The sequence below is a fragment of the Balaenoptera ricei genome, chromosome 15 (genome assembly GCF_028023285.1).
Source record: "Balaenoptera ricei isolate mBalRic1 chromosome 15, mBalRic1.hap2, whole genome shotgun sequence".
Taxonomy (NCBI): Eukaryota; Metazoa; Chordata; class Mammalia; order Artiodactyla; family Balaenopteridae; genus Balaenoptera; species Balaenoptera ricei.
The window spans coordinates 29473788-29499698 of record NC_082653.1 but is presented as its reverse complement, the minus strand read 5'-3'; the positions used below and the strand labels follow the sequence as shown (position 1 = coordinate 29499698).

Here is a 25911-nt window from a genome sequence, read left to right as displayed (position 1 = left end):
AACAGAAGCGCCCGACTTTTAATAAATGCCAGTCCTCACTCCGTATGGAATGTGGTTTCTGCTGGCCAGGCGGAGGGAGATGGGCTATGTGCTCTGCCCTGCGCCCCCTCCCCCACCCCCCCAGCCAATCACTGGTCCCTGGACACGGGTGCTACCCCCTCACCCACAGAGCTGTTTCGCCCAGCTCCTTTGAGAGCCTGTCTCCCAGCTGAGCTTTCCAAAAATGTCTCCTTCCCCTTGCTGCCATGGTTGGGAGACTCCTCTCATCTCTACATTAAAAATCCCTGAGGGCAGAACTTGCAGAAGCACAGAGCTGGGGCTGGAAGGGCCTTTGGATGTCTGGGGGGCTGGCAATGCTGGCTGGGCCCTGGGCCCCTGGGGAGAGCAGACCAGGCCTGGTGTGGCTTCCTGTCCCAGGTGTGGAGGGGGAGGACTACCCAAGGCCACCAGGCGTCTTCCCATCAAGCAGCTGAGTGTCCTCTTCTCCTGCCGCTCACCCCACCAGGACCCAGACAAGCTCCTCCAAACAGGAGGCGACAAAACCACAGAGCACTTCTTTTCAAATCACGTATGGCTTCTTTGACCCCATCAAATAACTTTATTCACACAAACGTCCCTTAATTTACAAAGCCTCAGTCATTCATACACATTAGGGGGATCCACAGTGTTCAAGGAACTTAAATATAATGTATCATACCAACCCAAGTAAACCAAGTACAAAAAATATTCATATATAAAGTTGTTCACACGTAGGTCCTAGATTACCAGCTTCTGTGCAAAAAAAGAAAATAAAGAAAATAGATTAACTAGTCTTTGAAACTAACCTTGTGCCTGGGTTAAACCCTCCCTCACACCCAAGTCGGCCCCACACGAATATGAATCATTGCAGCAACATTCTCGCCTGCTCTGATGGAAAGAGGCGCCTGGTACACAAAAAGATTTCTTTAAAATGTCCCTAAATGAACTCCCTTCCTCCTGTGGCCTCTCAGGGAAAAAGACGCGGGGGCCTCCTTCCCGTTACCCCCAGTCTAAGGACTCCTGGAGCTGCTGGCAGTGGACTCATCCCTCGGCTATGGATGCTGATATCAGCCAACCTCACGGCACATCCTGGTCCCCCGCCTCCCAGGGCATCTCTCCAGACAGGAGCCCCGGCCATCTAAGCCTGGCACGGCAGGATCAGAGACGGCCCGCACTGTCCCGAAGGCTGTGCCTCAGCCCCAAGCCTGGGGCCTGGAGAGCGGAGCAGGGTAAGCTCTTCTCAGGTCGCCAGGTCCTAGGAGACTCCAGCAGCTGGGCCCCCAGACAGGCCCAGGAGAGGGAAGGAGCAAGAACCAGAGCCCCACTTAGAGGCAGAGCCACCAGCGCCCCCAAGATGGGCAGGGAGGGAGCGGCACACGAGGAGCAAAGGTGGGTGGCGCACTTGGTGGGTAGGGCTGGGAGCCCGGGCGGCGGAGCAGAGAGTTACGGGTGGAGGCCCGACTCCTACCTCTCCAAGCTTCCTGAGGCTGAAACCCAGACATCCACCCAAGCAAGATCTGTCTTCTAAAAAGGTAAACAGCCAACAGCAGGAAAAGAAAGATTCCCACAATGCCCGCTCTTTTCCTTTTCTTAGAAAAAGACTCAAGCAAAAAAAAATTATCTTATTGCTCCAAACACTGGTTTTCTAGGAGATAACTGATTATGTTAAGGAGCGAGATCCTGGAGGAAGAGAATGAGAGGCGGGGAATGAAGGCTGTGAGGAAGGTGGTGAGTGGTCTTAGCACCGCAGGGTCGGGGGCAGAGGGGGTGCAGGGCCTGTGCCCCGGCCCCCTGCCTTCATTCGCTCTGGGGTCACCACTGGCGGTGCCATAAAGGAGCCAGGAGCCGTCCAGAGGGTCAAATCTCCACCCAGCATGGGGCATGTTTCTCCTCCAGCTGTAAACACGGTATTTCTTAAGTAAACATTTAATACACTCCCTCAGAAAGGCAGCCATGGGGGCATGAACCACACGTGGGTGAGAGGAAAGAATTCCATTCTCTTGTCCCAGTACCTCTGGGATGAGAGGGTGCTAAGGCCTGCGACCTTAGTCCCGGTGCCCAGGAAGGGGTCAGATGGAGCTGGTCTCCGAGGAAGAGACTGCGTCCTCCCGGCTGGAGGTAAGAGGCGGGACCTGCTGGGGAGGAGGTGGCCGAGAGTGCACCTGTCTGCAGCACAGCCCCATCCCCAGCAGAAGCTGCTAGTGAGCGCCCTGTGGTGGCTGGGGGTCACGTGCCTGGCTGCAGCTCTTAGGAAGGGATGGGGCGAAGACTGGGGCGTTCATCCTTCCACGAGGCTAACTGTGGGCGGGGGGTGAGAGTTTAAGTGGCAGATGAACACCGAGAGGGAGAAAGAAGCCTTGTACTGCCAACTGAGCCAGGCGGTTGGGCGGGGAGGGCAATGGAATAAGGCACTATGATCTGTCTTGCTGATTCCTCTCACTGAGGGGGGATGGAGCTCAGATCCGTAGGGCTGAGGCCCAGATCCTCCCTCCAAAGGCTATCCTTTTCACAGATCCCAGGAGACAAGAATAACTGACTGCTATTTTAAGGGTTGGAAACTCCTAGAACTTGGACAGGACTAACAAATTGGTGGCGCTGAGATGATGATCCCCAGAGCGGCTGCCAGGCCCGAGACCCAGGTAAAAGGCAGGAAGAGACGACAAGGCTGACTCCAGTGGGAAGAGATGAAGAGTGGCTAAGGGAGAGGACGGCTACCTGGGCCTAACCGAGGCTAGTCTGCCGACTGGGCAGAGCCAGCCTTGACTTCGGGCTGACTTCCACCCGGCTGCTGGGTGTCCGAGGCGGATGAGTGGAGAACAGGGGAGGGAGAAGAGAGACAGGCACTTGGGGCTAACAAGCTGGGCCTCAGGAGCTAGGGAAGGAGGTCTTGCCACCAAGCAAGGACGGGCTGGGCGTCCTGCAAGACAAGGGTACGTGGAGGCTGGCTACCCCTACCGAGGCTGCCCACCTCACCCGAAAGGTATGGCCACCTGTGACCTACAGCTCCAAGACCTTAGTCAGAGCTAAGAGACCTGGGGAGGGCAGAAGGGAAGGATAAGCAAAAGGTAAATAACCTGTTAGGCTTGAACCCTCACTAGGACTTCAGAGTGTGGGCTGCGGCCAGGGACAGGTGAGGGTGCCAAGACCGGGGACTGTTTTTCCCACGTGCTCATGGACAGACAGACAGCTGCCCCCGAGGGAAGGCGGGGAGGTGGGGCAGAGAAGGGGTGCACACTGCAGTTAGGGGATGTGCTCTCCCAGCTGCAGCTCAGAGTAGACTCTAGGTTGTCTGAGAAGTCAGAGGGAAGAGACAAGAGACAGGTGATGACAAAGAATTTCAGCTCAGGGAGGGGAGGGAGGGGCCTGGTCACCTCCTGCTGCCCTGCTGGATCCTGCTAACCACAGCTAGCCATCTGCCCAGGAGGAGGAAGAGGACTTGAGAAAAGGCGGAAAGAATGTGAGCAAACATATTGCTGAGTTTGCAAGTCTGGGCTGATGCTGTGCTGGTCTCTCCCAAACTCCCAGGGCCGAAGGGCTGCGGCTCTGGGCGGAAGCCCTCCTTGGTCACACACCAACTTAAATGCCCTCCAACATCTCCCCTATCCATCCTATGCTGGTTTAGAGAAAACAAACAAAAACAACTGAACACAAAAGAAGAATTCCTTTTCCCTTCCTTGCTTTGCTGTAATGGGGTGAGAAGCCAGGTGAGGGGCAACTGGGACAGCTCTCCTTCTCCTGGCAAGGGGAGAGGACACCCCACTTCAGAAGCCCAGGAGTAGGGAGGTTGCGAGAGTCGTTGGAGAGCGGAAGAAAGGCTACAGACAGACACTGGAGGTGGGGTCACAGGGTCACAGCCAACAAGCCCACAGGCACCTAATGGCCATGGTCCACCCCGTCAGCCAGGTCCATCCTTTCCCATCAGACACATTTCCACTGAGGGTAGCCCCTAACAGTAAGTCCCTGCAGTGAGGGACATGATGCTCGGCGCTGTCACCATATGTGACACCATGGGGCCGGCACACAGGGCACACCCCTCACTGTGAGGAGACGATAGCGGCAGCCGGTTCAGGACACCCTGTTCTTATGGCAATGGTCACAACTGGGTCTTGGGGACTCAGGCGGTGTCTGACGACCTGGACATCTGGCGGGTACATCTGGGAAGACGACGATCCAGGAGGCAGGAGGTGACGGGAGCTGAGCTCACAGGAGTGACAGATGCCTGTCGAAGACCCAGCTGTGTCCCAGGCAGAGGTTTGGCACAGTTTTTTCTGGGAATCATCCTCTGGGAGGAATATCACTAACAGAAAGGTAGGCTTGTAGAGTTGGGGTAGGCTGGCCGTTCAAACGCCAGGCAGTATGAGATGATCACCCTCTGTCCCTTCCCCCCTCAGAACTCCTGGTTTTAAAGGGCAGTAGAGGGAATGGATTCCCTCTGTAAGTCCTGGTGTGGCCCTGGGCTTCCAACTGCTTCAAGAGGACATACCCAAAATACAGATCTTCTTTCTCGAGTTCTCCTGGCCAAGCCCTGCTCCTCCCCTTCCAGGTGGTTCTTGGCCTCTGATCATCTCCAAGGCCCAAGGGCCAGCCAGGAGCAGGCCACCAGGGAGTCCAGCAGTTCCTGCACCTGGTGGGGAGGCAGCACAGAGGCCTCCTTCTGGCTTCATGCCCCCCATTCCAGGAGAAATCCCCAAATTCTCCATGGAGGGGCAGGCCTTCTCTGTGGAAGTGAGGTGTTATAAGCAGAACTAAGAGATGGGTAAAAGAAAGAAGACAGGAAAAATAAAGGACAAAAACAAAATAGCTCCCTAACCCCTTATAAAAATTAAAAATGAAATTTATACATATGCTTTGTCCATATTGAGTTTCTTTAAAGAAATTGGTGCCTGTCCACAGCATAGCTTCCTGTTCTTCTGAAGTCTTAATCGTTGAAATTAAAAAAAAAAAGGGGGGGTGGTGGAAGGAAGACAGAAAATAAAAAAATTAAGCAAAACTAAAAGGAGGGGGAAAACCCAAACAAAAGCTTCACATTGCTGGAGATCCAGCTGTTGGGAGATCGCCAACCGGCCAAGCCACCGCCTGTACCCTCTGCCGTCCTCTGTGCGAGACATGATGAGACTGTGGGTCCCGAGGATCAACCTGAAAGACAGAAGGCAGGGAGAGTGGACGTGGGTCAGTGGGCATGGGGCACCTCCAAGCTCCAGATCCCCCACTAGGTGCCAGCACCCAACCCAGATGAACTCAGGAGCCGTGCCATGCTGGGAGCCGGGGGAGTTGGTTTCTAAACACTCTCTATGGAGTGAATCCATCCTCACTACAACCACCACGCCGTGGACATGTTATCCCCCTTTTCAGATGAACTGTGGTGCAGCTTAAGCACCACGCCCCAAGTCACATCATTGGAGGGGTAGACTCCAGCTGGAAACCCAGGCACGCTGGCCCCAGCCACAAACCCGAGCAAAAACCCCATCCCTCTGTCCTGGCTTCCCCGCACTGTTAGGAGGAAGATGTCACAGGACCCAAGCCTTCTGTCCCCGCAGCCTTGGCAGCCCGAGTTCCCTCATCCCCTGACCCCTACCCTCTGTGACCAATCATGCTGCACTGGACGTTCACACCAACCCTCTTACCCCATTTCAGAGACAAGAAAAGTGCGGCTCAGGCCTCTGAGAACCTGCACCAGGCTACCCACCCAGGTCATAGAGGGACCAGAGTCCCACAGGCAGGGGCAGTGTTGGTCTCCGAGCCGCCCGCTGGGCCCCATGCTGCAGGACACTGCCGTGCTTAGGAAGGAGGCTGCAGCCAGAACTGTGGTCCAGTCCACAGTCTCTGCCACTGGACTGTGGGCAAATTTGAGTCCTCTGGTTCTTTGGTCTTGTCACCTGTACCACATCACAGGTTATTACAAGGACCAAATGAACGAATACATGGAAAACTTACAACAGTGCCTGGCTGTATTGTTATTAGCTATTATTTGGGAATGGCCTTGGTGCCAGGCCTCAGAACGAGACCGGCGGCCAGCCTTTCAGGGACCTGTTCTAATGGAGGCCTAGAATACAAGAACCCGCAGAGATTAGCCCTGGGCCAGCCCCCACCCTGCCCAGCCCAACTTTCCCAGTCTGAGTCTGATTAGAGCTAAGTATAGCCCTAATACTGGGCAGGCGGGCCACCCAGGGCAACAATGCTCCGTGGCGACCCATGGTCCCATCAGAGTTTCCAAGTGCCCACTCTCACCCTGAATGACTGAATCAGACAGTCTTACTCGGTGTGTGTGAAATCCCCCCACTGGCTTCAAGGCTCAGTAAGCTCGCTGCAGCCTGACAGGTATGCCCTCCCAGCCCTGCATCCTCCCCACCATTGCCTGCCACCTGTACAGTCATATCACACTGGCCTGTCATCCTCAGGTCCCAGGGAGATGCCTGGCTAGACCTCACGAGAGGCAGCAGGGTACTGCGATATTGGACAGTTTTACCTCTCCCGGTCAGCCTTCGTTTCTTCCTCTGAGAAATGGGGGCTCGTTTTTGAGGTTTGAGTGGAATACCGACTGTGAAGTACCTGGCCCACGGCAGGATCCAACTCCTCGACATCCCATCCTCTCCCAGCCACTTGTCCCCAACCAGAAATTATGAATGTGTCAGGCTTAAGAGGCCACGGTCCTCAGCCAGTGAACCATCCAAACTGCTTCCAGCCGGGCGAAGGTTCCACGGCAAGGACACGCACTCCACTGGAGGAGTATGACAAAGCCTTCTAGAAAGCAATTTGGCAACGTTTTCAGAGCTTCAAATGTATTTAGACCCTATAATTACACTTCTGGAAATCTAGTCTGATTATCCTAAATATGAAAAGGACTTTATGAATAAAGATGTCCACTGAAGTAGTATTTAATTTGAGGTAATAATCGCAAATCCAAAAATGAGAGATTGAAGCAAATGACCCATCTACTCAATGATACATTACAGAGGAAATGAGAAAGCTGTGTGGCATTTTGAACAACAGTATGGCAGAAGCATTTCCATGGGTTAAGTGGAAAAAAAGCAGGCTATGAAGTTCTGTGACATATGACCATAACTATGTAAAAAATAAAGACCTCCAAGTATAGGAAATCTGGCAAGAAAATACATCAAAATGTTGTACTAGTCATGGGTGGATTTTCCTCTTCCTCCACTCTCCCTCTTTATTTTTAATACTGAGTACACATCACACTGTCACACTTCACTTTTTAATGGGAAAAAAAGTGTACTTTAATGAATAAAGAAAGCTGGCAGCCCCATGAGAAAGGTCCCTGGAGTAGCGAGGGGTCCCAGAGACCAGACCCAGTCTCTTCTTTGGGCTCTTCCATACACAGTGGACAGTGGAGAATCTTCCACACCTGTCAGACGAGAGGCTAGACTGTGTGATTCCTTCCTTCACTGCACAGGTGAGGGGTGACTCAGGGTCCATGTGTGGAATCAAGTGGGGATGGAGGATAAAGGCACTGGAAAAGTATTTGATCTGGAAAGGAGAGACTGCCCCTCTCAGGCCCAGCCTTTTATTCTACTGCTTCTGTTTCCCTGCCTGTTAATTCCCCTCAACAAACATCCACTGGTGGGTCCTATATGCCAGTTTTGACTTGGAAAAATACAATCATCATGAGCACATCCTGGGATGGTCCAGCAGCCACCTCAAACCTAGCTTTATTCAGCAGAGCAACCAGAAGATTGGGGGAGAGAGGGCTTGGGGGAACCTCACCATCTAAGACGCCAAGTCCTTGTGAGATACAAGAAAGGCCCGGGAAGTTGTATGGTCATGTGTGATTTGCTAAGATAATCTTTGGAACCAGTTATGACCTGTTTAACACTGCTTTCCTACCTCCCCTGGTTGGACCCAAGCTGAGGACAACCTCAAACGGATGACCATCACAGCAGGAAGGTGACGCGTGGCAGCGGAAAAGCAGTGTCGGCAGGGAGGCAGAAGTCTCCTTTACATAATAAACTAGCAGAACACACTGTGCCTGCAGAAGGTCACACCAAGCACCCAGCACTGCGAGAGCGCCTGAGACACCAGCGTCATGACCGCTCTAACCCCGGCTCCCCTGCCAGGAAGCGGCTGACATTTCCCACAGGCTCCTCCACACTCCCTCCCTCCAGCTTTGGCACTGGCTCTGGCCCTCCTGGTAGGACGCCTCAGGATAGTCCATAGGTTTGCCTCCTTCTGCCCAGTGCGCAGGGACAAGAGAAATAGGGCTCTTTCTTCCACAGAGAGAACCCTGGCTTTGCATTCCTTTCCCGTCTTCCATTAGAGAAGGTGCACCTTCCCCCAGGGAGCCAACAGCTGCGACCTCCCTGGAAAAGGGGGGTGAGGGGTGGGCGGGCAGGGTGGGGCTTTCTACAGCCCCCGTAGGAAGGGCTCAGACCACGTGGTTCTGGGGCAAAGCAGCAGCAGGCCCTCTCAGGCACCTGCTGGGACAATGAATGGTTTGGGTCCCAGCCCAGTGGGCCCTTGCCCTTCATCCTAGTAGCTGCCACACCTCCACTCCGACTGCCTGGGCTGTGGCTCGACTGCCTGATTGCCAGCTTCAGCCAGGACTTGCCATGTCCCTTTCAGTTGGAACGCTGACTTCTGACCACAGAGCCCTCCTAGAGGGCAAAGCCACCCCTGTGAGCACGATGAAAAACAGTGATGTGGTTAACCTGCAGGTGACGTCTGTAGTGCACTCCCATCTCTCACCTGCCTGACGCGCTCATCCAGTGAGGAGTTAACAAGGGAACAGGCCCAGCGATGGAGCCACTTGCCCCACATCAGAGCAGCAGGACCGGCACTCAGCCCCATCTTCTCCAGCCTCACCGCCCACAGCCTTTCTACTACGAGCCTCCATTTAGTGCTTCCAGAGCCGGCTCTGCCAGTGGCTCTAACAGCCTGCATTTGAGATGGGTCTCCTGGGGGAAAGGTGTCCAGGAAGGTGCTGGCAAATGCTTCCCTTTCTTATTTCAGCTCTCGGACTAAGTTCCCTCAGTACATCCGAGCTCCTTATTTCTCTATGATGATCGTAACAGCAATCACTTACTCAGCATTGAATATGTGCAGGCATGTTCTACAATGGATAAAGGTAGGACACTTTTATATGTAACAACTTGGTAAGGCTGTGTAGGAGGGCTGACAGCCTTACCAAGTTGTTACATATAAAAGTGTCCTACCTTTATCCATTGCCTCCCAGTGAGCCATGCCCTGCTGTATCCTGGGCCTGCCGCTTGTAGCCATGAGAGCGTGTGTCCTCGTTGTGCTGCGTGGGCTGCGGGTTGGGCTCAGCTGACACACATAGAGCCCACCTCCTCTTGGTGACATTCGTGCACTTTAAGGGCGACTCAGGCTCTGCTTGAAAGCCTGTAGAAGAGGGACCTCACCATCCTGTTCTGTTTGGAAGGGCCCTGGTGCAGGAGCTGGAGTCTCGCCCTCCCACCCTAACCCCCCGTCACAGCGCCCAGGCCTCTTTTGCCTGGGAAGCCCGCATAGCACTCCTGTGCTGCCTTCTGGTCAGGGTGTTTCCTCAGTCGAGAAGGAGCCTACAAAGCTCGTCTTGATTCTCAGTACTCCTTGGGTCCTGAGAAGCTGGATGTTGAGGATATTCCCCCAGAAAAATTCACGTGACTTACACACACTGAGATGCTTCCTGTGCCTTCAAGGGGATTGCTGTGTGTGCATCCTTGGAGTTAGAAGGACCCTGGGTTAAGGACCTCTCGTCCCAAGCCCCTCAGCACATGAAGAAACCAGGTCCCCAGAGAAGAGTGGGGCGAGCTCGATGAGACTGGAAGCTGGCTTTCCCACCTGTACTCTCACCACTGGGTGGGTCAGTGTCTCTTTTTAAAAAAAAAAAAAAAAAAATATATATATATATATATATATTTTTGGCTGCATTGGGTCTTCGTTGCTGTGCGCAGGCTTTCTCTAGTTGTGGCGAGCGGGGGCTACTCTTTGTTGCAGTGGGCGGGCTTCTCATTGCAGTGGCTTCTCTTGCTGCAGAGCATGGGCTTCAGTAGTTGTGGCTCATGGGCTCAGTAGTTGTGACTCACAGGGTCTAGAGCGCGGGCTCAGTAGTTGTGGCGCACGGGCTTAGTTGCTCCACGGCACGTGGGATCTTCCCGGACCAGGGCTCGAACCCATGTCCCCAGCATTGGCAGGCAGATTCTTAACCACTGCGCCACCAGGGAAGTCCCAGTGTCTCTTAATAGGCTGCCATGTGGGGGTACTCTCCTCCAGTTGTGTTTGTACTGTCACAGCCTGGGTGACAGTGTGCCTTTCAGAGAACTCACTGGGCACTTGCTCTGGACGAGCATAGGTAGGTGAGGAGGATGCGAAAGATGGGAGGGGTGGCTTCTTAGGCAAAGGACAAGTCCTCTGGCTGCGCAAGGGCAGGTGCTTAGTTCCTCATGGGGCTGCCCTGTCCTACCGCCTGTTTGCATAGTCCATGTCCTTCCATTGTGGAGAATGGGAGGCCGCCAGGTATGAACGCCACCACCTCTTGAGCCACTTGTCAGCTAAGGAGAGTTGTTGGACATTTCTGCCATTTTGCAGATGGCTGGGCGTGGAAGGAGGCCACAGTGGTTCTTTAAGATCTGGGAAGCCCAAAGAGTTGAGGCCAAACCCAAGTCTTCCAGTCCTCATTAACCTCCTACTGTGACTGACTTAGACTGGGGACATTCTCTGAAGCCAGGCCGGCTCCAGCTAGCTGCAGCTGGGTTTCAAGCTCCCTCTCCAGATGAAACAGTCTGTGTTTGCAGACAGTGGGCTGTGTCCTTCCCCTGTGAGGGCCGGCCTCCTGTGGGGAAGTGGGCGCGGGGGAAGTAGTGGAGGAGCCTCCTGGTTCTGTCACTGATAGGCTGTGTTGTGTCAGGAAAACCCTTCCTCCCCGTGTGCCCATTTCGTCCGCTGGGCTCTGAGGGTGGGGTGGGGACACAGTGGAGCGCGGGAGAAAAATAGCACCAGTGAAACCCCAGCCGCTCCCTTCGCAGCCACTGGGGGCTGGAGAGGCGGCCGACCTCCTGGAGTGGGGTGAGCATCCCTCTGTGCACCTGGCTTGTTGGGATGTTTGGTAGGAACTCAACCAAAGGCAGGGGTTTTATAGCCATATTTTTATGTTAAACTCCTGTCGTGCTGAACGAATGATTCCGTGAAGTTTGTGAATTAACTTTTTATTGCCATATGCTAACTCCCAATTCCTATCAGTCACCCAGTATTCGAGCTCTTTCTGTGCTTGGCAACCTGAGAGTCTTCAGAGGAGCAGAGGCTTGTCCCTGTCCCCCAGGAAGCTTGTAGTCAGGGGGTGGTGAGAGGACGCGCAGCATGTTTAGTGGGGGTCTGCGGTCTTCCCGTCCCTACTCACCAGAGAACAGAGAAGAGTCCCTACCGCGGCTGGGCCCCTGGGAATGCTTCCTGGAGGAGGCGTGCACCATCTGAGCTGACAACAAGGGGAAGGGGGGTGCAGCCAGACTCGCAGTTCCTGAGGCCCGAAGCAGAAAGGACACTGTCTCCTCCAGAGAAGACTAACATGAGGCCAGTTTATCTTGTCTGGAATTTTTGCCTGAGCAAATGACTTTTGTGAGGTTTTTGGTTTTGGGGATGTGATTTAAGGCTGCCATCGTAGCTTGATTAAGTACCTCCTGCGTATCTCACTGAGACCGTCACTGGGCTTCACACCCTGCAAGGTAGACATTTCCACATTGTAGGTTAAGAAAACAGACTTGATAAAGATGAGAGCTAGTAATTGGCTGAGCTGGGGTTTAAACCTTAGGTCTTCCTACTCCAAAGCCCAAGCCCTTGACAGAGCACCAGACTACCTGTGCTCTTTGAATGGTTCTCCCGCCACATTGGGGACCTGCTCCTGGACTTCTGCCTTGTTTTGGTACCCTGGTCAGGACTCAGAGACCGCAAACACAGCACGACGGCCTTCCAGGTTGTTGTCCGTATCTGCTGTGAAGCTCCTGCTGGGTAAGCTTCGGTGCTCTCTGACCTCACATCCCTTTCCCTAACGCCATTCCCCTTCGGTAGACCTGGAGACTGAAGACACCATTATCCCATTTATAATGTCTACTTCATTTTCTTTTACCCTGACGACAGGACCTCGTATGCTGTGCCATGAGCCGCCCATAGCACAGTCGTCCCTGGTTTTGCCCTACTGTGAGCACCACTGTTGCTTCGCTGAGCCTTAGAGGAATGATGCACCAAGCTTGGCTCCCTGGCCTCAGTCCCTCTGACAGATTAGAACAGACAGTAGTGCCGGAGCCGCTGATCCCCCCAGGGTGGTATGTTGATATCTGAGTATGAAAAGCCAGCTGTCTGGTGTATGAAACAAATGAAAAATGACTCATTTTGAAGCTAATCTTGCTTGGAAGGAGAGGCCTGCCCTCTGTGACCCTGAGATTACCTTGCCTCTGGGCTTCTCCAGCATGATATGCTGAAAATAAATAACCTGAGCCTCAGTTTGCTCATCTGTAAAATGGGGATAATTCCTACATGGTCCTTTGCCTGGAAAAAGGAGGCTTTGCATATCAGGCCTTGCATAGTGTCTAGTTTATCACAGGCGTCATTAACTACAGTGATAAGACCAGGCTGGATGTTAGGGGAGCTTAGGTAAGGGTGAGTTCTTGACTTCACCCCCAGTAAACCACGACTTGAGTATGCCAGTCAGATGACTTTCTTTCCTGTTAAGTAGGTGAGAGGCAGAGAGGAATAGAGAAAACTAGACTTTAGATTTGAATCCCAGTTAACCGTTTACTACCTATTTAACCTTTTGCAACTTGCTAAGTAACTTCTGAGACTAAAATTCCTCATCCGTGGGGAGAGCCTTTTTCGTGGATAGATGTGTCTGTATAAAGTAAAGAGAGTATTGTGAGGACTCTTGCTTAGCGTCCCTGCTTACCCTAGCACAGAGCACAAACTCGAGTGCCACCCTGAAGCCTGCAGGCTGCTGCAGGAGCCCTCCTGAGGAGCACCAGTGGTCACCTGGGGAACTGGCCCACCCTTCGAACGAGTAGCTGTGACACTTTTGTGCGAAGCCACAGAAAATTGGTCCTCCCAAACAGCCAGGTGGTATTTCTGATTTCTAGGTCCCTGGACTTCAAAAATCCACCTTTAGGGGACTTCCCTGGCGGTCCAGTGGTTAAGACTTCGCCTTCCAATGTCCCACATGCCTCGCGGCCAAAATACCAAAACATAAAACAGAAGCAATATTGTAACAAATTCAATAAGGATTTTAAAACTGGTCCACATCAAAAAAAAAAAAAAAAAAAATCCACCTTTAGGCCTGAGCAGGTCGAAAGGTGCTGAGGATACTTTTGCTACCATCTGGCTGTCCTTGGGGCATTATGGTAAAGGTGTGGCAGTGGAGAGCTACCCTTCCCTTCCCCCTCCACCATCACCTTCACTGCTCTCGTTCTTAAATCTCCCATTTTGAAAACACAGGAGAGAAAGTTCCTGAATTAAACTTTGACTCCGGATAAGTTATACATAGTTGAGTGTGTGACCCCCTAGAAACCAAAAAAGACCATCAACATAACTAATAACAAGGTAGAGCTCCCTGACTGCCCCACTGCTGGGGATCCTCACTCCTTACAGCTGACCCCAGAGCGGAAATAGCAGCATCCCCATTTGCTAGGAAGGAAAAGGAGGCTCAGATAATGTAAACTGCTAGTGAGTGGCAGAGCTCAAATTTGAACCCAGGACTTTTCACCACAGCCTGCGCTGCTTCCCTGATAGAGCACTGGAGTAAAAGTGCGGAGCTAAAGCTTAGCTGTGGGACTTCCCTGGTGGCGCAGTGGTTAAGAATCCGCCTGCCAATGCAGGGGACACAGGTTCGAGCCCTGGTCCGGGAAGATCTCACATGCTGCGGAGCAACTAAGCCCATGTGCCACAACTACTGAGCCTGTGCTCTAGAGCCCGTGAGCCACAACTACTGAAGCCCACGTGTCTAGAGCCCATGCTCCACAACAAAAGAAGCCACCTCAATGAGAAGCCCACTCACCGCAACGAAGAGTAGCCCCTGCTCGCCGCAATTAGAGAAAGCCTGTGCACAGCGACGAGGACCCAATGCAGCCAAAAATAAATGTTAAAAAAAAATAAAATAAACAAAGCTTAGCTGTGGCTCCCAGAGATTTTTAAATCCTGTGGTTGCCAAACTTACACATTTTGAAGGACAGTACAATTTAAAAGCCAGGGGGCGGGGGTAGGAGATGGAAGACCAGTTTTTTAAACCACTCCCATATACTTTCATCGTCATTTCATCAAAGAAATGACATTTTGACCAAGGTAGGAAGGCCATACTTTTAGAATAAAGGGTAATCTTTTGTTCACCCAGCCATTCCCAGTCTGCGAGCTGAAGACTAGGGGAGGGAGTTGGCCGTGGGAGCCCATTGGGTCCCCAGCCCCATGGCTGCCTGCTCCCACCTCAGCTTTCCCCAGCTTCTGTTCTCCAACATGCTGATGGCCTTAATGGGAGCAGTTTGGTTCCTCAGTCTCCTTGGACAGAAGAGACAACTGCTTGGCTGGCAGAGGAACTTGCCAGAAGGCTGCTCACCGCCTGGTTGGCACCGCATCCCTCTTTGTGCTCTGGACCCCAGACCCATGCAGAGGTACCTCAGCCAAGCCTTCCGGAAGCCTTTTCTGAGGGAATCTATTTATAGGTGAAGGGATTAAATGGGTTTTAAACTCCTCTTAAGCTCTTTTTGTCTCTCTAGGAAGGGATTTTACATTACAAAGTTACATGTTAAAAGCAGGAGCCTTGGAGTGAGTCAGACCTAGGTTCAACCCTTTTCTCTACCACTTACTAGCCATGCAGATCTTGTCTCTGAACTTTAATTTCCTCATCTCTAGAACTGGGGCAACAGCAGCTCCTACCTAGTAGGGTGGTTGAGTGAGATGAGGCAATAGATGTAAAACACTTGGGTCCATGACACAGCCCACAACTACTGAGCCCGCATGCCGCAACTACTGAAGCCCATGCGCCTAGAGCCTGTGCTCCTCAACAAGAGAAGTCACTGCAATGAGAAGCCCGCGCACCACAATGAAGAGTAGCCCCCGCTCGCCACAACTAGAGAAAGCCTGCGCACAGCAACGAAGACCCAATGCAGCCAAAAATAAATAAAAATATATATATATAAATTTTAAAAAAGAGACACTGACCCACCCAGTGGTGAGAGTACAGGTGGGAAAGCCAGCTTCCAGTCTCATCGAGCTCGCCCCACTCTTCTCTGGGGACCTGGTTTCTTCATGTGCTGAGGGGCTTGGGACGAGAGGTCCTTAACCCAGGGTCCTTCTAACTCCAAGGATGCACACACAGCAATCCCCTTGAAGGCACAGGAAGCATCTCAGTGTGTGTAAGTCACGTGAATTTTTCTGGGGGAATATCCTCAACATCCAGCTTCTCAGGACCCAAGGAGTACTGAGAATCAAGACGAGCTTTGTAGGCTCCTTCTCGACTGAGGAAACACCCTGACCAGAAGGCAGCACAGGAGTGCTATGCGGGCTTCCCAGGCAAAAGAGGCCTGGGCGCTGTGACGGGGGGTTAGGGTGGGAGGGCGAGACTCCAGCTCCTGCACCAGGGCCCTTCCAAACAGAACAGGATGGTGAGGTCCCTCTTCTACAGGCTTTCAAGCAGAGCCTGAGTCGCCCTTAAAGTGCACGAATGTCACCAAGAGGAGGTGGGCTCTATGTGTGTCAGCTGAGCCCAACCCGCAGCCCACGCAGCACAACGAGGACACACGCTCTCATGGCTACAAGCGGCAGGCCCAGGATACAGCAGGGCATGGCTCACTGGGAGACAGGGAGTGAGCAGAGGTTAAAGACAGGATGGCGTGTGGATGCAAACACATGGCAGCTTTATCTCTAGAACGTCCCAAGTTCAGTAAGGGCAGCAACTGGTTCTATGCAAACTGCAGCAAGCAGTCACTGCGAAGCTCCTAGATAAGGAGACTCGGTCATATTTTAGCAGTGGCCGTGGTGTCACCATTGCTGACTTGCTTGATATTGTTTTAAACCTTCCGATTCCCTGAAGCGTGCTGCCCACAATGCTAGTATTTAAAAGTTTGCCAAATGCACAGAAAAAAGAATCATTGGGCAAGACCTAAGATTCTGAGCTTTGGAGGTCTCTGGGGATCTGCACGCTGAGTCACCATCTATGTCTGAGGACGCAGATCCAATTAAACCCGGTCTTTTTGGCCTTGGGAAGTCACCAGCCTGTCAGGGCCTAGGGGTTGGTGTTTCCCTTAACCAAGTCAGTTGGTAAACAGGTATGGGTGGAACTCACTCAAGACAAACTAAGGGGGAACTTTTTGTCTCCAGAAACAGCCCTGGTAATTGGCAGTCAGCTGCGGGGATACCCTAATTCCCTTCCTCAACTTATTAAGTGTGGGGATGAAATGAAAGCTGCCAACAGCTTCACCTGGCCCCCCAAAGAGATTGGGGTTCAGCTGCGGCTGCTGTGATTAGCAGAGAAAGGACTCAGGGGGAGGCTGGGCTCCTGGGAGAGATCTCCTCCCCTCTTGGGCCCTTAGCCAGGAGGAAGGTGTCTAAGGAGTTATCAGAGCTAAAGGGGAGAGGTGGCTCCTCTATATGGGGATGGGACAATTTGTGGTTGTGAACGGCGTGGCTCAAACAAGGTCATGCCCGGAGTGGTCGGGGCCGGAGGAGACCATATGTACTCCGGTTACAGCAAGCAGTCCAAAGCCCAGCGTGCTGAGGGGAACTCACTGGGGGCACTTGCTAAGGGGTTTGGCGCTCTCTCAGGGAAAAGAAGGGCACTGCAAATTGTTAGTGAGAAGTGAAGCAGAGATGACTGATTAGCCTATGAGACCAACAAACAGGACAAGGGAGCTCCACAGAGGCAGCCACCATTTCACTGAACTCCCGCCGTGTGTTAGGAGCTGCACCGGGTACTTTGTTTCTCGTGCCTTTTGTCCTCACAACAGTACACGGTGAGCATCACGGTTAAAGGAGCGTCATTTATTTAATGGATTAGGAAATGGGGGCCCAGAAACGTTAGGTGACTTGCCCAAGGCACCCTGCTGATAAGAGGCAGAGAGGTGATTCAAACCTAGGTTAATCAGCGTATCAGATTCAAAAGCAAAAATGGAAGCACAGGGCCTATAATCGCCCCGGTCAGTGGTGGCCCTTTCTCCCCTCCTGTGCTCGGGCGGGTGCCAGCGCAGTCTTGCACCTTCTGAAGACCGGCACTGTCAGGTGCAGCATCTTATCTCCCTCCCCGAGGGGGCTAACAGCTCTCCCCTCACTGTGACCGACTCACCTGCCAAAAATCCAGCCTTGTACGTCACCGCCACCTTTTTTGTAGGATGAAGTTCACCTTTCTTAGGCTGACATTCAAGGTTCTTGGCAACTTGGCGCTACTTCACTCTCCAACTTGAGCCTCTGCGTAAACCAAACCAAATTCTTTCCACAAATTCTCAGTGTTCTGCTTTTGCTCATACTGTGTCTCCTGCTTAGAAGACCCCTGTCTGCTCTCCTTTCTTCAAGGGCCATCTTAAGTCACACGTCCTACAGGTTGCCGTTACTGACTTCTTCAACAAAAAGCCAGTACTCGGTCCTCTGAGCTCCTGGGAGCACTGAGACAGTACCGTGCTGCAACATCTTCGGAAGCTCGATGGAAAAGAGCATGGACACCCGAGCTTTAGCCTGGAGCTGGCACGTGCTAGCCACGTGGCCAGTGGGGCAAATCACTCTCTGGAGTGGGAGCAGGGCGGACACCGTACCTAGGATGCACGTGAGGATTTAACGAGACAGTAAATGGGGAAGAGTATGAATCTGGCAAACAGCCTGTGCTCAGTAAGTTTAGGTAAGAGAAGGTGCTCCCTGGCACCTCCCCACCATGCCTTACAGATGATAAAGGCTCCAGGCTGTAGCAGGCTTGATCCTATACAGAAACAAGTGCATACAAGACCCCTAGCAAGCTGCAAAAGCTCTCCGCAAAAGCTCTCCTTAAGCATTTGCTAAACAAGTGCAAAAAACGACTCTCCTGGGTTCCTGAAAGGAGATCTGGTGGAAGGTAGGTGGGGGCTTCCTCCACCCCAAGGCCTATATAGAATTCAAACCAAGGCACGACAGGACAGCTGAAGGACTGACTTTAAGGGAAGGGCCACCCCTCTGCTCCTGGTATTTGCACTTAGAAACCTGAAGGCAACAGACCAGAGACCTTCTCCCTCTACCTCCTTCCCCCGTACTCCTTTCCTTAACCCCAAATGGAAAGTATTTCCCAATTTACAAATTAAAGTGGCTCTCAAAATCAATTTTATAGCCAGCAATCATGGTTCTGATGTTATGTAACTATTAAAAAAAAAAAAAGTGAGATGCCAGCGCTAGAAAGCTGCTCTTTGGCAGAACCACCAGCCTGCCCATGTGACAGCACAGGTTTTCAGCTCTAAAAAGCAAAAGTAAATACAAAAACAAAATGCTATGTCCTTGAGACATAATTACAGCAGAATGAATATGCAAATACAGACTCAGAAGAGTCAGATACGTCAGTCAACTAATGAGAAGCTGATTACAAAGGGGGTTAGAACAAAACACAGCAAGACTCAGCCATCAAATAAAGGCTGTGAAGGCAACCCTGGGTCTACGGAGGTCACTCCGTGCCCATGAAGGCGCTTTATGTTCTGTGTTTTTTTTGGGGGGGGCGCTGGGGGAGCCAAGAACCTGCACACATTCTGAGATACAACTTCTAGCTCTGTTACCAGCATGGTCAACAACTGGTATGAAAGAACGGCAGGACTCAACAGCTGTGGAGTACCTACTGCATACCCAGCACCCCTAGGCTAGTTTTACATGAATTTTTCATTTACTCCTCACGAAAAGCCTATGGGTAAGTGCTGGCAACCCCACTTTATAAATGAGGACTCCAAGACTCAAAGAGATGCCTAAGGTTTAGATGGACTGAGGCCGGGAGCAATATTTATCTCCACGGCCCACACCAGGCACAGAGCAGGTACTTAATACATGCCTGGAAAGAATAAGTGAAGTTTCCTAGTCTGGTTCAAAGCCACGTCTAAGACTCCACTCAGAGACCTAAGCCCGACTCCAACCCCATTGCTTCCCCCTTTCCTATGCCTGCTGCCCCTCAACTTCCCCTTCCTCTAACAGTGACCTCCTGTCCTATCACAGCAGCCTCACAGGGATCTGTTATGTCCCTGAATGACTCTCCGGAGGGCACCCGTAACACGCCCACTGTTATTACGGCTTAGAAGCCCACTTCCCCAGGGCCTGGGAAGCCCGAGGAGAAGTTCAATTGTTTTCCTCCTCCTCCTCCTGCCAGGAGCAGATGGCCACAGGGCCTCACCTCATCCTCAAGACAAATGCACAAGGCAGAAACTAAGCAAGAGGGGCTTCCCTGGTGGCGCAGTGGTTGAGAATCTGCCTGCCAGTGCAGGGGACACGGGTTCGAGCCCTGGTCTGGGAAGATCCCACATGCCGCGAAGCAACTGGGCCCGTGAGCCACAACTACTGAGCCCGAGCGTCTGGAGCCTCTGCTCCGCAACAAGAGAGGCCGCGATAGTGAGAAGCCCGCGCACCGCGATGAAGAGTGGCCCCCACTCGCCGCAACTGGAGAAAGCCCTCGCACAGAAACGAAGACTCAACACAGCCAAAAATAAAAATAATAAATAAATAATAAATAAAAAAATTAAAAAAAAAAAAAAAAAGAAGAAACTAAGCAAGAATTAGAGGAGTCCCTGTCCTAGAACCACACCCACTGTGGAACTCTGAACGTGCCCGGGCTGAGGGAGGAGGGGAAAGAGGACCACCTTTTATACTCTGGTTTTCTGGATGAGAAAACCACGACCTACAGTGCGTGACCTGTCCAAAGCCCCATGCTACGTAAGTACAGAAGACAGAGCCCGAATTAGAACCTGGCAGGCCCCCCTAGTTCTCAGGCCTCGATGCAAGCTTTCTAAGGGAAGAACTGTAGGATGCTAGGCAGACGGTGCCTTTACCCTCTTCTGCCAGAGCAGTTTTCAAACCTGAGCGTGCCATCAGCATCACCTGGAGGTTCCTGTTGAAACACTCACCCCCAGCTTCCAGCTCTGTAGGTCTGAGGTGGCGTCAGAAATACGTATTTTTAAGAAGTTTCCTGGAGATGCTGCCAGTCTGGGGACCATACTTTGAGAACCAACAGTGCTGAAGTTTCTCGTGGACACTGTGTGTGTGCTGGGGGGGGTGCGAGCTGGTGAGGAGGAGCAGGGAGGAATGTGGCAATAGCATGTTGATATCTTCAAGGTCACAGGATAGACTCTGGATCCATTAAGTAGAAAACTTCTTACTCCTGACACCCTCAGTTCCTTCCACCGATAAAATGGAAGCAATCTTTCTAAACTTTACCCAGGGTGTGTAACATGAGTCTGTGGATTCTGAAGATGCACATCTGGGTCTGCCTATGTCATCACTATCGTATGACCATCTCAACGAAATTCTAAGAGTAGGTGGGAAACTGGACTTCTGGGGACAGGTGTCCCTCCGCTATAGGACTTCCAAAACACTGGGCTGGAGTGACGTGCTCCCGAAGGCCCTCCATGCTACGCCTGGTTGGTGCCCATGCCCCGAGATGCTCAGGGTGGGGGATGGGGGAGGATCTCTGGATCACCTCAGTGGTGACATCTGGATTTCAGTTTAGGCAACTGGCCTAAACTCCCAAGCAATTTTTTTTGGAAGGTGAAAGTCACCCTGTTCTTTGGCCTCGGGTGTGGTACATTCACACTCATTTCCGCTGTCCCATGCAAACCAAGGGTTCCTTCCAAACATTCATCACATCCAAGCCTGCAATCTGGTTACTAACAACAAATGAGTCTTTAGTTGTCACTTCCAGCTCTCCTTATGTCTGGTACAAGGCTGGGCTGTGCTGGAAAGGCCCATGTATTCTGCCAAGATCTGACAGCACTACCCTTCTTTCAGTCCATGCCTTAGCTTTGCCCTAGACTGGAACTCTCTGGGAGGACATGCCTTAGACATGTACGAAAAAAGCAGAAAGGAAAAAAATAAAAGGGTGCTGTACATGATATTTAAGGGCTTCCTTTTTGCAAAAGTATGGAAGTAAACATGGAATGAGTCAATTGGCTCACGTCATCTGTGTCTTTCCCACTGGAACAGAGGGTCAATACCAAAATCCAACATGATGTACCATAGCCTACCTGCCTTCCACTACTGCTCCAGTGCCAGGCCTCGGAATTACAAAAAGCCAAGGTTACCTACCATTCATAAGATTACCTGCCCAGGCCCAACATCTGGCTCCTTTATGCAGCCTGGGAAAATAGAAGCATTTTCATCTTCTTCATTATGCCCTAAGGTGTGCCTGGGTGGCTCTAATCCTGAGTCCCTAGACATCACTTCTTTTTACAAAGAAACAAACTACAGAATTCTGACCTGTGTACGATGCAGACTGAGTTACAGCTTTCCCCTGGCACCTGTAACTGAAAGCGTAATTCCTTTAAAGTTGGGAAATTCATTGCAGTATTTTACGGTATTGATTTATTTTAAACTTCCCTGGCAGTTTTAAGGCCTGCATGCCTCTGAATCCTAGAAATGTTGGAGGAGGTCTCCATTTCCTTTGATTTTGTAAAATCACAGAAGACTCACTAGGGGAAATGAAAAGAGCGGCCGGGAGCTTATACGTTGCTGCCCTAGTTTATCAAGACAGAACCCTGGGCATTCTCTCCAGGTCCTCATCTTGAATGCCCCTCCGACTGGGGATTTCACTACAATGACAGTCCCCTCTCCCCTTACCAGCTAAGTCCTGTACCCAACAAAGCCTCAGTGTGCCAGGGCGAGTTTCACACAAACTCTGAGATGTGACCTCCTCACTTACCACCTGGCTTACAAGGTGCCCCTAAACCTACCTTCAAGAACCAGCCCAAGGCACCACCTTCTCTAGGAAGCTTTCCCTCCACTCTCTCCAGGCTTCCTGTATTTCTCTTCCTGTATTTCTACAACTAAATGTTGTCTTAGGTCCACAGCTAACCTGTGAGCTCCTAGAGGACAGCACTGGGGTCTACACTATCAAGACCACCGCTGGGCAAGCGCCTGTCATACGAGGGCTCCTGCTCACCAAATCTGACTCGGCCTCAGAATCTTTCAACACAGGGCTGCAGGCAGCCACATCAACAACAGGGACGAATCATGAAAGCCCTCGGCTTTGGTCAAGAGTCAATAAATGAGCTGGAAGATGGGTCAGGGAGAAACCCAGCAACCCTGCCATTTTGCTTTGGATCCTCATCAACCTTAAGTGTCCAGGCTAAGCTCACTTAGAACGGGCTTCTGCCAGGTCCCGGGGAACAGAGACAACAGGGTGCCTTTGGGTCACATCAGAGCCCTTCCTTGTCCTGGTGCACAGACTGCCCTGTCAGCACCCCCTCAGTGCCAGTGCTTTCCTGCTGCCCCCAAGGGGGATGCACTTCGGGTCTCCCGCTTTCCAACCTTTTGGGAATTTTAACCTCTGCCTGCTTGTGTGGCTTCTGCCACTGTCGCCCGGCCCTTGGTTATGTGGGTGCCTCACCATCCCTGCCTTGCCTCGCCTGCCCATGTTTGAGGCTGTATCAGTGTGACACAAGAGGAATCAACACACAGGTGATCTCGCCTGAAGGAGCAGAAGGTGGCCCTGCTGCGGTGTGCTGTGCCGAGACTGCCAGACTCCGAAAGATGCCCACGGGCAGCACCGACACTAATACCTGGGGGCCTCTCGTGTGGAGCTAATAGGAGGGGGAACCCACCTAGAAACCCATCAAAAGCTGCTTTCAAAGAAGCTGTAGAAGGCAGGATAGAACAGTGGAATTTCCAGTCAGGTATCCTGCCTCTGAAAACTGTGTCAAAATGATTCTCAGCTTCCTCATCTGCAGAATGATGGCAGATAACAGAACACTTATGCAGATGATGTGATAATAAGATACTTTATGTAAAAGTACTTAATTCAGGGCTGGAGATAAAAGGGCAGGGCCTCTGCCCTGCACAAGTCAGAGGGCCCCTCAAAACAGGTTTTCAGAACCAGAGCTGTTATTGTGGGAGGGAGTATCTGTGTCCCTAGCGTAAGAGGAAATGGGAGTTGGAAAGACCCCAACCATCAGGCAGCTTTGCTCACAGCTGGAGGATTACAGGAGCTATTCTGATTTGCCCGCAGGGGTGCTGCCTAGGCTGAGAGGAGCCCAGGATGCCAGGGAGGAGGAGAATGTGAGCAACAACAGCCCTGGGGCAGGCCTGTCCCCTCATGAATGCTTTGATGTCCTGCAGAGCTTCAAGGGACAGATTATCCTTGTGGGCAACCAGCCCCATTACATAACAGACAGCTCAGTTTCCTTGTGTTGAGACAGCAGGAGTGACAGACAGAGAGGGCAACAGCGGGGGCAAAAGCTGGCGCCCAGGGAGCTGCCTGGCCTTACAAATACCAGCCTTCCCCACCTGGGGGATCTCCCAAGAAACACCAGTAGACAGACCCAGAACCAAGGGATGGCCTGCACACCGCATACCAGTGGTACCTAGAACTGCCGGGTCTTCAGTGAACGCTGAGCTCTACATTCCCAGGGAAAAGAGCAGCAAACCCACAACCCTCTGCTCTCACACAGCCCCGTGAAGTCTAGTGAGACAGGGTAAAAGCAAGGCTGGGGCCTCCATTTATAGACAGGGACTCAAAAGATGCTCAGCAGTTCTAGTTCTGCTTGGATCTAAGAATTAATAGTCACTGGCTAAATACACCCCCTCCCCCCCACCACCATCACCAAATCTAACTAAAACTTCCATTCTCTCCAAGGACCTCATCATCCACTTCAGGGTGAGGCTGGCACTTCCCTCTTCTACTCCTCCCATCCTCCCTTCGGGCAGTTCAAGGCTCCACCAGACACTAAGAGGGATGAGCCTCTGGGCTGTGAGAATCAAACTTCTGACTTGGGTCTCTTCGGCAGTTACACCCTCTCTGGGAAGCCTTCCTCCATCACTGTCCTTTGGGCTACCTACGTGTTTACCAGCACGCTCTGAACCTTCGCAGAGTAGAAGAAACCACCTCCCAACTGGAAACCGACTAAGTGCCAGGCTCCTCGGGTCCACGTTACTCAACTCAGAATGCACTTCCTGCCCCACCTAGTGCCGCGCAATCTACGTGAGGCTCAACTGTTTGTTGAATTTTGAAAACATTTGAGATTTATAGGCAATTCCATGAGGCAATACACCATATTGGTTACAGCCATGGACTTAGACCTGGGTTCAAATCTAGGCTTTGACCCTTACTAGCTCTGAGAGCTTCAGGAAGTTACTTGAAAAGAAGTAAATGAAATAATGGTCATAAAGCACCCAGCCCAGGGATGTCCATTAATTATCATCCTCTCTGGCACTGTTGCCCTCCATCAAAGCCTTAGCCTTCTAGACTCAGGAGGTGAGGCTCCAAATGGGGGTCTTACATTCCCAGAAGCTAGGTCTCACCCATGGTCTCATTCTGCCCCTTCCCACAGGGAAGGCAGTCCTGGGAGAGAAAGGCCTGTCTTATGTGTTCCTGGGTTAGTTCCGATGGCTGGGTCAGGAAGTCACACTCAGAGATGGGGCCTGGAGACCTACCTAGTCTTGGGTTCCCAAGTTCGCACTTAAAATCTTTTTTAAATTTACCACCACCCGCCCCCCTACCCCGGACTGTTTTGAAGACTTTGTTGTTTAAAACAAACCACGTTAATTAAACATTTTCCCCCCATTTTTAAGTTTTTAGTCTTACTTCTGATTAACTTGATACCTGTAATGTGACACAATTTGGGTATAATTCCAGCCGAAAGGAAGCGAATGATCTGAATTGGCTTCTACAGCTTCAGTGTAAGCATATGTGCTGCTTGCTGCCTGTGAGATGAGCTGAAAAAGCTTTTGAATCTCCAGCAAAGGGGCTCGACTAGGGGTTTAGGAATCCTCATGTTAAAAAACCTCAGATCTCATAAAACAGAAACAAAATCTGAAGCCCAGGTCAAGGGGCCAACCGGATACCCAGCATGTTAGCCCAGAGCCACATCTTTGGACCCTAGGCCAGGGAATAATATATCATTTATTACTTCAACAAGAAATTAGGCCCGATTTCTTTCTGATGTTGGGCAGCTACCAAGATCGCATATGGTACAAAGAACATTTTCTATGACCCCTTAGGTCACAACAACATCTGATTTCCTTCAGCAGATCTGAGCTGCCCACTCCAAATAAACATCATTCAAGGCCCTGGCTTCAAAAGGCCCTAGGTAACTGAGGTTTGTGTATTAGACAGCAAACTTGGCCATGAATGCAGAGTTCCTTAACCCACAACAACCTCCCCGTTAACATGTGGGCAGTGGTACCTGGAACATCAGTCTGGCTGGCTTCCTGCTTTGGGTAAGGCTTTTGGCTGGCTGGTAGGAACCATTAGGGGTTATTAAACATCTTCAAAAAGTGACAAGTAAGGGAGAGATAGGACCCCTCAGTGAGTAACCTTTAAAAACAGATACATTTTTCTGGAACAAGCAATTGGATAGAGTTGCCTTGATTATAGCTTTGTTTCAAAGAAGAAAGCTATTTGGCAGTCCTCAGAAACAAGGCAACTAAAGACCACCATCTTCAGAGGAACAGAAGACAACGCTTCCACCTCAAGCCCAAGCGTGCATCTAAGACTGCGCTGTCCAGCGTCTCACTTAGACAGTTTCTACGGGGCACTTTCACAGCCTCTTGCAACTCCCCCAACAACCTCAATCAGATAAGTATGATCTACTCCACTTTATGGATGATGAAACCCAGAGAGGTAAAATAACTTGCCTGAGGTCACAGAGCCAGTAAAGCACAGAAGTGGGACTCGATTCTGGACAGTCCACGAGGCAACACTCCTTTCAGAGGAATCCCATGTTTCCAACCCAAAGTGCAATTCCATTCATGGTTGCAAAAAACTGAAACCAT

At 51.6% G+C, this 25911-nt stretch overlaps 1 protein-coding gene across 1 annotated transcript in view; it reads right to left on the bottom strand.

Moving 5' to 3' along the window:
- Positions 1-569: 569 nt before the first annotated feature.
- The window catches only part of STK35 (serine/threonine kinase 35), a 45638-nt gene continuing 20296 nt past the window's right edge, over positions 570-25911 (bottom strand). The window contains exon 4 of the mRNA XM_059896560.1: positions 570-5154. The gene's annotated coding sequence lies outside the window, so the exon portion shown is untranslated. The remainder of the gene's footprint in view (positions 5155-25911) is intronic.